The sequence below is a fragment of the Capsicum annuum genome, chromosome 3, assembly GCF_002878395.1.
Source record: "Capsicum annuum cultivar UCD-10X-F1 chromosome 3, UCD10Xv1.1, whole genome shotgun sequence".
Taxonomy (NCBI): domain Eukaryota; kingdom Viridiplantae; phylum Streptophyta; class Magnoliopsida; order Solanales; family Solanaceae; genus Capsicum; species Capsicum annuum.
In genome coordinates, this window is record NC_061113.1 from 260,957,897 (window position 1) to 260,968,982 (window position 11,086).

Sequence of the window (11,086 nt, forward strand, 5' to 3'; positions counted from 1 at the left end):
TAAAATCATGGATTGGATATTATTAAATTTTCAATACATAAATGATTTATAATAATTAATTAGGGTGATATAGTAAAATCATAGTTGAAACAGCTGAAGCAGACAAGTCATAAATTTCCATTTTATTTTCTTAACTAAATATTAATAACTTTTTAATATATAAATAACTTATAATAATTAATTAGGGGTGATATAATAAATTCACAGAGCATCTATATAGTAGTAAAAGAAAAATACATAAATGACTATAATCATTAATTAGGGGTGATATAGTAAAATAATAATTGAAGCAGCTGAAACATGTCCTACATATTTATTTTATTATTTTAGTTAAATATTATTAATTTTTTAATACATAAATGACTTATAATAATTAATCAGGAGTGATATAGTAAAATCCTGAATTAAATATTATTAATTTTTTAAAATATAAATAACTTATAATAATTAATTCGGGATGATATAGTAAAATTATAAGCAAGCATGTCAAAATCAATGCTTCTATATAACTAGACGATGGATGCCCGTGTGCGCACATGCCCAATATATATGATATGACAATAATTATGAATATTCTTAAAAAAAAAATTAGACGATGATGTCCATAAGAAACAGGAAAATCAGAAAAGGTTGAAAGTGTCATCCAAACCTATAATATAAATAAGTTTTAGAAGAAAAAGAGGAGAGAAATTGGTACATTTAGATAAATGCGCAAGCTAAATTTAATAATGTAATAGTGATAGCACATACTTCGTGCATAGATGCAGGAAACTCGTGGAATTTAACAAACTGTCAGATAGTGCATCACTATCACTGGATACTTGGTTTGACCATGACATGTCTACTTTCCTCCATACTTGAAGCTCGTTTGCATCCATAATTTGTACCTCAGTAGGCGTAGAACCAAGAGCATGGGCAACATCAGCGGAATTACCTTCCACGGCTTCACCCGTCGATGGACATGTCTTGTGGTCCTTCCTGTACCAAGCTTTTTTTCCCCTAACAGTTCTATCTCAGTAGTTGCAGCTTCTGATGTTGGAGCAGTCATAGCTTTACTTCAATCAACTGGTTCCTCAGTCACAGTTTCCAACCACTAGTTCTTTACTGTGCGTCTCAAACTTCTGCTCCACATGCCTCGGTTCGACATCCACATTATGCTCTTTGCCTTCATTATCGGGTTCAGAGACCACAACATCATTATGAGCTGGCAATTCCTCACCTTCCTCCATATTTTCTTTCCCAACTCTTTGTTCATCCTGGAAGTAATACTCGAACTTCCATCATTGGTAATAGTGGATAGCTGGGGCTCTGCTGACTGTTCAATGGCTTTTTCTAAATCTAAGAATTTCAATATCTCTGCCTACTGAATTTTGTATTTTTTTCTGTAGAATCTCGACTGTGTCTGATTCCTCCGTGTTGGTAGTGTCTGTAGGTTGCTTTTGGTGATTAGTTGTGAAAAGCCATCTGATGCAGTACCGCCTTGTTAAAGTTCCTTGTCATTCTTCTCCATACAAACCTTATCCTCCACGCCAGAGAAGTTGGCGTCTTCGTTTAATCATCTTGCATCTTCTTTCTCTTGCTTAGGAATATCAATTAGTACCGCTGCATCTCTTTCCAGAACTTCTGCATTCTCTTCTTGTCCATGGCTTCTATGTGTATTGTCTAGCCCCAAAACAACTGATATTTCACCCAATGTCTCCAAGTGGATGCTCTAGACTCTCCGTATCAAACTTTTTCTTCAGGGACGTGTGCAGTAACGTCTTCTTTGACAAAATACCTATGGATGATGGAGAAAGCGCCTTAAGTGATAGTAATATGGAGGGAAAAAAGTCTTTCAAGCACTGACATATATATTAAGGATAATACTCATAAAAATACCCGAACTTTGATCGGATTTTCAGTTGAGCATACTGAACTTTGCGGGGGTCCTATTATCCTTAGACTTTTTTAAAGTGGAATTAACTCCCCTAAAACGCTATACCCAATTTTAAAGTGAAAAGTGTAATACACGCGCCAATGACATATTGACACGTGTATTTTTTAATTTAAAATTAATTTTCACTTAATTTCTTTTCCATTCTTAATATTCTCTATTTTCCATTCTTATTTTCTTCTCCTTTTTTATTCATTAAAATCCACAAAAAATTAGTAGTAGCAGCAGACCACCATTGTTCTTCTCCAAAATTAGCAGTAGCAGCAGACCAAAACAATGATCAAAATCCACAAAAAATTAACAGTAGCAGCAGACTAAAACATTGGTATCCAACAATGGTGTTGTTCTTCTAAAAAATTAGCAGTAGCAGCAGACCAAAACAATACAATGATCAAAATCCACAAAAAATTAGTAGTAGCAGCAGACCACCAACACCATTACAATCAAAACATTGGCATCCAACAACCCAAAACTCAGAAAGTTTCAATCTTGATACTCCCCAAGTTCAATTTAATGAAAAAATAGCAAGAATTTGCTTCAGAGAATCCAAATCACCAATCTAGAAAGAAACTTCAAAATGCATCATTTTAAAAAAAGAATAAAAAATTCATAATTTGAGAAAATCAACTTCACTGATTTCTTGAAAATTCAAAATTTCAATTACTATCAAGATTGTGCCGACAAATTCTCTTCTGACGTCAATAGTGGATTGGTTGATGTGACAAGGATAGGTTAATTTTGCTATTTTGATAGAATTGAAGAAGACTCATTTGGTGTGTGTATTAAAATTAGGTCAAATTGATGTAACTGAATTGAGTGTGTTGAAGATAACTTATTTGGTATGTGTGTGTGATAAAATTGTGTTCAATTCAATTCCAAGTCAGCAATGGAATGAAACACCATTGAAGAGAAGAAGAAAGAAAAAAGAGAGAAGAAAGAAGAGAGAATATATAAATGAAAAATAAATAAAAAATCATTCAATTTATAAAAATAAGAAAATTGAGGGCTGTTTTGACCAAAAAAAGATTTTTTAACAATTTTTTAACACTTTCACGCACCCAATGCGCGTGAATTACACGCAATGGTCCAAGGGGACTGATATATACCATTAAAATATGAAAAAAAAAAGTCTAGGGGTAATAGGACCCCCACAAAGTTCAGTATGCTTAACTGGAAATCCGATCAAAGGTCAGGTATTTTCGTGAGTATTATCTCTATATATTAATATGACAAAAGGGTCTACAATGAAAATTTTGAATTCAAATCCAATCAATAAATTTCATCAAAGGGTTCTGACAACTCCTAATGTCAATTAATATATATAAGCATTGCAATCGAAAGTCCGAATTATATAGTAATGACAGAAAATATTAATATATCAGTGTAAAGATCATCTTAGTAAAGATATAAATAAATGAATCTGCAATGACTGAAGTTCATTCATTTCCAACTATTCCAAATCATCTTCACTATCAGCCCAGTTTTTGTTCTACATTTTCTGGGGTGGTTTCAAAGTTTATCTGCTTCTATTTAAGTTTATCCATAGCATTTTTTGCATTTTTTGACGAAGTACCATAACGACAGGCTCAATCAAATTAAGCTGTCCAAGCCACAAGCACTACAGTACATGCCATTAGTCCAATTATTTTGCATTTATACCCCTACCAAATATTTTTTCAACCATTAAGTTCAATGTCTAAACCCAATCTGTTCAGCAACAAACATGTTGTCCCTGCAAGTTTCCATACATGTACAAACTCTATATCCTTATAGTAGTAAAAAATAAACAAAATATTTTAACGACATGAAAAAGAAAGGTAGATAAATGACAAAATAGTTATATGTTAATGTTCGATATAATATGTAGAAATATTAATAGTTTTACCTGTGTCTCGGTATCGTTCTTCTATTGAAGCAACCAGCATGTTCCACACAAGAATAAACTACTTTTCATCATTGGATGGTTGCCCGGTAGGTCTGAATCCATAATGCTAGTCAGAACTATATTTTGTTGAAAAAATGAATTATACTAAGGCAGCATCGTTACATCTGAAAGCGGAGATATCAACAACAATACATCGAGTGTAATCCCACAAAGTAACATCAAAACTTTGAGCTAGTTTTGAATTTTCAAACTACTATTGTTCACTTGTATAACATAAACCAAATACGCACACTATATTAAATCCAATTATGTGTGGTCCAAAAAATTCAGGTGAATCAATAGATGACTGCTGAGGTACCAAGATCACTAAGTTGTAGTTGACCTAAAAACAGAGTTATTATTTGTCCTTTATGTAGTTATTATGTAATTCATGGATTACTTGTATATCATCACTTTCATTAAGAAAAAAAAAAAGATCACTTCAGTACGCATTCTGCAATTTAAGAGATGGCTTAAGGGCAGCCCAGTGCACTATAGCTCTCCCTATGCGCGGTGGGGCCTGGGATTTTGCAAGAGGTTGTTTCCACGACTTGCATCCTTGAACTCCTGGTCACATTGCAGACATGGAATGTCTAATTTGTTGGTCTAACTTCAGTAGTCCCTTAAGAAATGATTCAACAAATATCCACAATGCTATACATTTCTCAACAAGGGCTATCTATAAATTAATGAACTCCACAACACATGATATGTAACTTTCATTTCCCAATTAGGGCAGTCATAAACTGAAAATAACATGTACCCACTTCAATTTACAGAACTCCTTACTAAAATAGCGACTATTTGCAAGCCAAAAGTAAAGCCAACAGAAGAAATAACCAAGCCCAACAACAATGTAGATCTTTAGATCACCAATTAGTGAACATTGATGAATTTACTGAACTCTAATTAAACCAAAAACTATAACCAAAAATTAGTTTCACATGAAAAATATTCACTAGAATTGAAGACAGTTCCAAGCACGACAAAGCATTCTCTTAGGGCATAGAATATCTAATTCTTTGGTCTAACTTCAGCAATTCCTTAAGGAATGTTTTCTACAGATATCCACAATGCTATACATTTTTCAACAAGCCGCTATGAATAAATTGTCTTGTCCAAAGTTTCAAGTTGTACTACTATTCAAAATGATTACATGTAATTTTCATTTCCATAAGACAAAAGCAAGTACAACCCATTTCAATTAACAAAACTTTTACTGAAATATTGATCGATTGAAAACTAAAAATAAAATCAGCAGAAGAACCAAGTAAGCCCAACAACAATGCAGATCTTTAACCAGTTGTCCTAAGTGTATATTGACTCTAATCAAATGCCAAAATCAAGAAGGCGATAGAACTTTTTAACCAACGTCTCAGCATATATCAGGGAGGTAATGTAGGTTAAATCTCATAATATCGACGATCTATTAGGGAATGTTTCAACAGGTTTCCACAATGCCATACATTTCTCAACACGTGCTATCAATAAATTAATTATCTATCCCAACGTTTCAAACTTTACCACTATGCACCATGACCATCTCCTAAATTGATAAGTGACATTTACTATAAAATGCTAAAGTTCATACATCAAAAACAATTTAGGCACTCAAAATAGAGAAAAAAATAGTAATTTTGGGAATTTAAATCACATGAAAACTAAACCAACTATCTCAAGACAATAAATTTAGCTCAGATATCGCAAGCCCACATCGAGATTAGTAAACTCACTGAAATGCTAGCTTTCATCCATCAAACACAATTCAGGTGCCAAAAGTACCCCTTAAAAAGGGGCCCAACCAACTATTTCAAAACAGTAAATTTCAGCTCTTAAATTCATTACAACAACAACAACAGCATACTCGATGTAATTCTACAAGTGAGGTATGAGAAGGGTGGGATATACGCAGAGTTTAGTCTTATCTTTGTGGGATAAAGAAAGTGTAGCAATAGACTTTTTTGTAATGGTTCGGATTTCGTTACAATAACAGTAGCGATATATACAATGTGATCCACAAGTGAGGTATGAGGAGGTACTTTCTAGCTCATAAAAACAAAACCCCGCCAAGGAAAAAAAACACTAAACTTTACCTAAATCCCAACAAAACTAAAGCAGAAGGGGGAAAATGGAAAACAAAAACCAAATCTCAAAAATTGAAAGAACAAAAACGAAGAAAAGAAGGAAAGATGAAGAGTTTACCTTCAGCTGTGGATGAAGAATTTGATGGAAATGCATAAAAGCCATGTATGTCAAAGCGGTGGCTGTATTACCACGTGAAGAACAAAATGAACGGAAGCCACGTATGTACATCTAACTCCAAGTGGAAAGAAAAATCAGCTGAAATGACCAAAATATCCTCAATCAACTGAAAAATGACATCAAGCAGACATGTCAATCCCACACTTCTAGTTAAGTAGAAACAATGTCAATCTTTTCCCACACTACTACTTAAGTAGAAATAATATAATATACTAGATGTTGAAGCCCGTGTTCGCACGGGCCCTTTCGTTATCTCAATTTATACAATACAAATAATATTTGAAATGTGAATCAAATTTTTATTAATATAAATTTTAAATAATTGAAGTTGTTAATCATTATAATTTATAATACTTTTTACGTAATTATCAAACAATCTATGTTACTCGCTTTGTCCCAATTTTAGAATTTAGAGAATCGATCAAATTTTTACTAATATATATTTTTAAATATTTTAAGTTGTTAATCGTTGTGATCTATAGTATTTTTTAATGTAATTTCAAATAATTTATGTTTACTTTATCGCAACTTATGTAACACTATTAGAATTTCAAAAGTCAATCATATTTTTTACTATATGTTTTTAAAATATTGTAAGATGTTAATAGTTATGACTTATAATTATTTTTTTTTGCATAACTTTTAAATATATAAATTTTACCAAAATAAAATAAATAAATTAAAATAAACAAAGTACTAAATTTTCAAAACATGTTAAATTCGAAAATATCATTTGGATCAATAAATTACTAAATTTAAACATTAAAACATGCAAACTATAAAATGTCAAGACTATCCCTGGATTTATGTGAGACAAATATAATTTAGATAATCAATCATATTTTTAATATGTTTTTAAATATTTTAAATTGTTAGCTATTGTAATTTATAATATTTTTTTGTGTAATTTTTAAATAATATATGTTACTCTCCTTGTCAAAATTTTTGTTGCATTGATAGTCAATTATATTCTTAAAATATTTTAAGATTTTAATATTATGATTTATAATAATTTTTTTTCTATTCCAATTTAAATGTCACTGAAATAATTTCGAGAGTCAATCAAATTTTATGATTGAAGTAGCAAAGTGGATATGTCCTAAATGACTTATAATACCTAATTAGTAGTGATATAGAAAAATTACTATAAAAAATATTTGTGCAAAAATTTAAATGAGTCTCATATAAGATGTCTTTTTAATTTAAAATGAGAAGAATTAATTTATCATTTTATATCAATTTTATTTTTAATAAATATTATTAATTTTTTAATACCTAAATGACTTATAATAATTAATTAAGGGTGATATAGTAAAATTACGATTGAAACAGCTAAAATAGACATGTCACAGGTGTCTATTTTATTAAATATTATTACTTTTCTTATATGTAAATGACATAAAATAATTAATCATGGGTAATATAGTAAAATCACAGAGCAAACATACTTGTGGAGAAAAATTAAATGAGTCTCATATAAGATGTCCTATTAATTTAAAAAATCAAGAATTAATTTATCATTTATGTCTATTTATTATTTATTAAATATTATTATTTTTGTAATACTTAAATGACTTATAATAATAATTAATTAGAGGTGATATAATAAAACTACGATTGAAGCAGCTGAAACAGACATGTCATAAATATCTATTTTACCTTTTTTTAATTAAATATTATTAATTTTCTTATATGTAAATGACTTAAAATAATTAATTTGGGATAATATAGTAAAATCACAAAGCAGCTGAAGTAGGTGAAGAAGCAAGCATGTTGACGAAGAGCTGCCTGCTTCTTCGCACTTATTAATAGTACTAGTGGCGATAGACCCGTGCTGAGCACGGGCCCAACATGCTAAGCTTCAATTTTTAAAATTATTATGAAAACAGTGAAATAAATTGTCATCATTAAATAGTTTTAAATAATTTAAAATTTTAATTATTCTGATCTATAATAATTTTTCTTCTATTCCAATTTAAGTGACATTGATATAATTTCGAGGGTGAAGCAAATATCACGATTGAAGTAGCGAAACAGACATGTCTTAAAAGACTTATAATAACTAATTAGAAGTGATATAGCGAAATTTCTATAAAAAAACATTTATAAAAATAATTTAAGTGAGCATCATATAAGATGTCAAGTTAATTTAAAACACAAAAATTTAATTTATCATTTCGTGTCTATTTTCTTTTTTTTTATCAAATTTTATTTTTTTAATACTTAAATGATTTATAATTAGAGGTAATGTAGTAAATTACAGTTGAAGCAACTAAAGCAAAACTGTCATAAATGTCTATTTTACTTATTTATTTTATTTATTATTAATTTTCTAATACGTAAATGACATATATATAATAATTAATTAGGGGTGATATAGTAAAATTACGAAGCAAATAGTGGTCGACAAGCATGTCGATCACCGAAATGAAAAAGTTGTTAAAAAAATTAAAATTTGATTTCTTTGTTTACGTATTTTATGCTTAATTTAATTGTACCTAATAAAAATTGATATTCTAATCACTCAGATCTTAGATTATAACTATGTATTTAATTTTTTGTTTGAATCTAATCCTTTAGATCTCAACAGGTGTACTACTTTCATATTTTTTTTATAGAGATATTGCTATTGCAAAATACTTTATCCGATCATTTTTTATTTTTAATTTTTATTTTCTTATTTTGTCCTTGTTATTAAATATTATTTATAATCTAATACTTAAATCACTTATAATGACTATTTAGAAGTGATATAATAAAACTATTATAAAAGTTACTTGTGAAAATTTTTTAAGTTACTTACACACATAAGTCATCAAGCTAATTTAAAACATCAATAGCTAACTAATTAGAAGCGATATAATAAGATTAATACAAAAAGTACTTGTAGGAAAAAATTTAAATGGACTCCATATAAGTCGTCCAGTTAATTTAAAACATCAAGAGTTAACTTATAATTTGGTGATAATAGTAATTAATTGGGGGTGATACAGTAAAATTACGATTGAAGTAGCTGAAGCATGCATGTCATAAATGACTAATGTACCTTTTTAAATTAAATATTATTATTTTTTAATACGTAAATGACTTATATAATAATTAATTAGTAATGATATAGTAAAATCAGATTGAAGCAGCTGAAGCAGGCATGCCATAAATATCCATTTTACTTTTTTTTTTAATTATGTATGATTAATTTTCTAACACGTAAATGACTTATATAATTAAATAGAAATGATATAGTAAAATCACGATCGAAGTAGCTGAAGCAGTCCTATCATAAATGTCTATTTTGAATTTTTTATTAATTTTTTTAATTTTTAATACATAAATGACTTATAATAATTAATTAGGGATAATATAGTAAAATCACGGCTGAAGCTGCTAAAGCAGGCATGTCGTCCACAAGATGTCTGCTTCAGCAGCTTATTGCCACTTATATATTAGTAGTAGGTAATTAATTGAGGGTGATATAGTAAAATTACGATTGAAGTAGTTGAAGCATGCATGTCATAAATGTCTACTGTACCTTTTTAAATTAAATATTATTATTTTTTAATACATAAATGACATATATAATAATTAATTAAGAATGATATAGTAAAATCAGACCGAAGCAGGCATGTCATAAATATCCATTTTACTTTTTTTTTTTTTTAATTATGTATGATTAATTTCCTATATGTAAATAACTTATATAATTAATTAAGGATAGTAAAATCACGGTTGAAACAGTTGAAGCAGTCCTATCATAAATGTCTATTTTAATTTTTTATTAATTTTTTTAAATTTTTTAATACAAAAATGACTTATAATAATTAATTAGGAATAATATAGTAAAATCACGGTTGAAGCTGCTGAAGCAGATATGTCATCCACAAGCTGCCTGCTTCAGCAGCTTATTTCCTACTTAGGGGTAATATAGTAAAATTACGGTTGAAGCAGGCATGTTGTCCACAAGATACATGCTTCAACAGCTTATTACCACTTATATATTAGTAGTAGGTAATTAATTGGGGGTGATATAGTAAAATTACGATTGAAGTAGCTGAAGCATACATGTCATAAAAGTCTACTATACCTTTTTAAATTAAATATTATTATTTTTTAATATGTAAATGACTTATTTAATAATTAATTAGGAATGATATAGTAAAATCAGATCGAAGCAGCTGAATCAGACATGTCATAAATATTCATTTTACTATTTTTTAATTATGTATGATTAATTTTCTAATACGTAAATGACTTATATAATTAATTAAGGATGATAGAGTAAAATCACGGTCGAAGCAGCTGAAGCAGTCCTATCATAAATGTCTATTTTAAATTTTTATTAATTTTTTTTAATTTTTTAATACATAAATGACTTATAATAATTAATTAGGGATAATATAGTAAAATCACGATTGAAACTGCTGAAGCAGGCATGTCGTCCACAAGCTGCCTGCTTCAGCAGCTTATTGCCACTTATATATTAGTAGCAGATAGTAAATAAATTTATTAAATATTATTAGTTAGAAGAGTTATGGTGTGGTGGGTGTCTTTGGTCTGTGAGTGTATGATACTACTATGTGAGTGTCTTATTTCTTATTTATCTTATTTCTATTTTTATTATTTCTTTTTCTTATTTCTATTATGTCATCTATCCCATTTCATGTTTCATTACGACCTTATATACTTTCTTTATCTTAAGCTGGGGGTCTATCGGAAACAACTTCTCTACTTCTTCGAAGGTAGCGGTATGGACTGCATATATTTTAACCTTTCCAGACCCAATTTTGTGGGAATACACTGGGTTTGTTGTTGTCGTACAATAGTTAATTAGGGGTGATAAAGTAAAATCACGGAGCAAGCAGCCTGCTGAAGCAGGCATGTTGAAACTACCGCTTCTATATATATATATATATATATAACTAGATATGCACGGTCCGTTCTTGTACCACCTCAAAAAAAAAAAGAGGGAA

The 11,086-nt window shown here is 29.3% G+C and overlaps 1 long non-coding RNA gene across 1 annotated transcript; it reads right to left on the reverse strand.

Moving 5' to 3' along the window:
• Positions 1-599: 599 nt before the first annotated feature.
• Positions 600-6,347, reverse strand: LOC107855675. The gene is made up of 3 exons (XR_001670337.2): positions 6,060-6,347; positions 3,819-3,910; positions 600-1,777 (listed from the first exon to the last, which is right to left on the reverse strand). It is a non-coding gene; the product is annotated as an uncharacterized LOC107855675 (long non-coding RNA).
• Between the last annotated feature and the right edge of the window lie 4,739 nt (positions 6,348-11,086).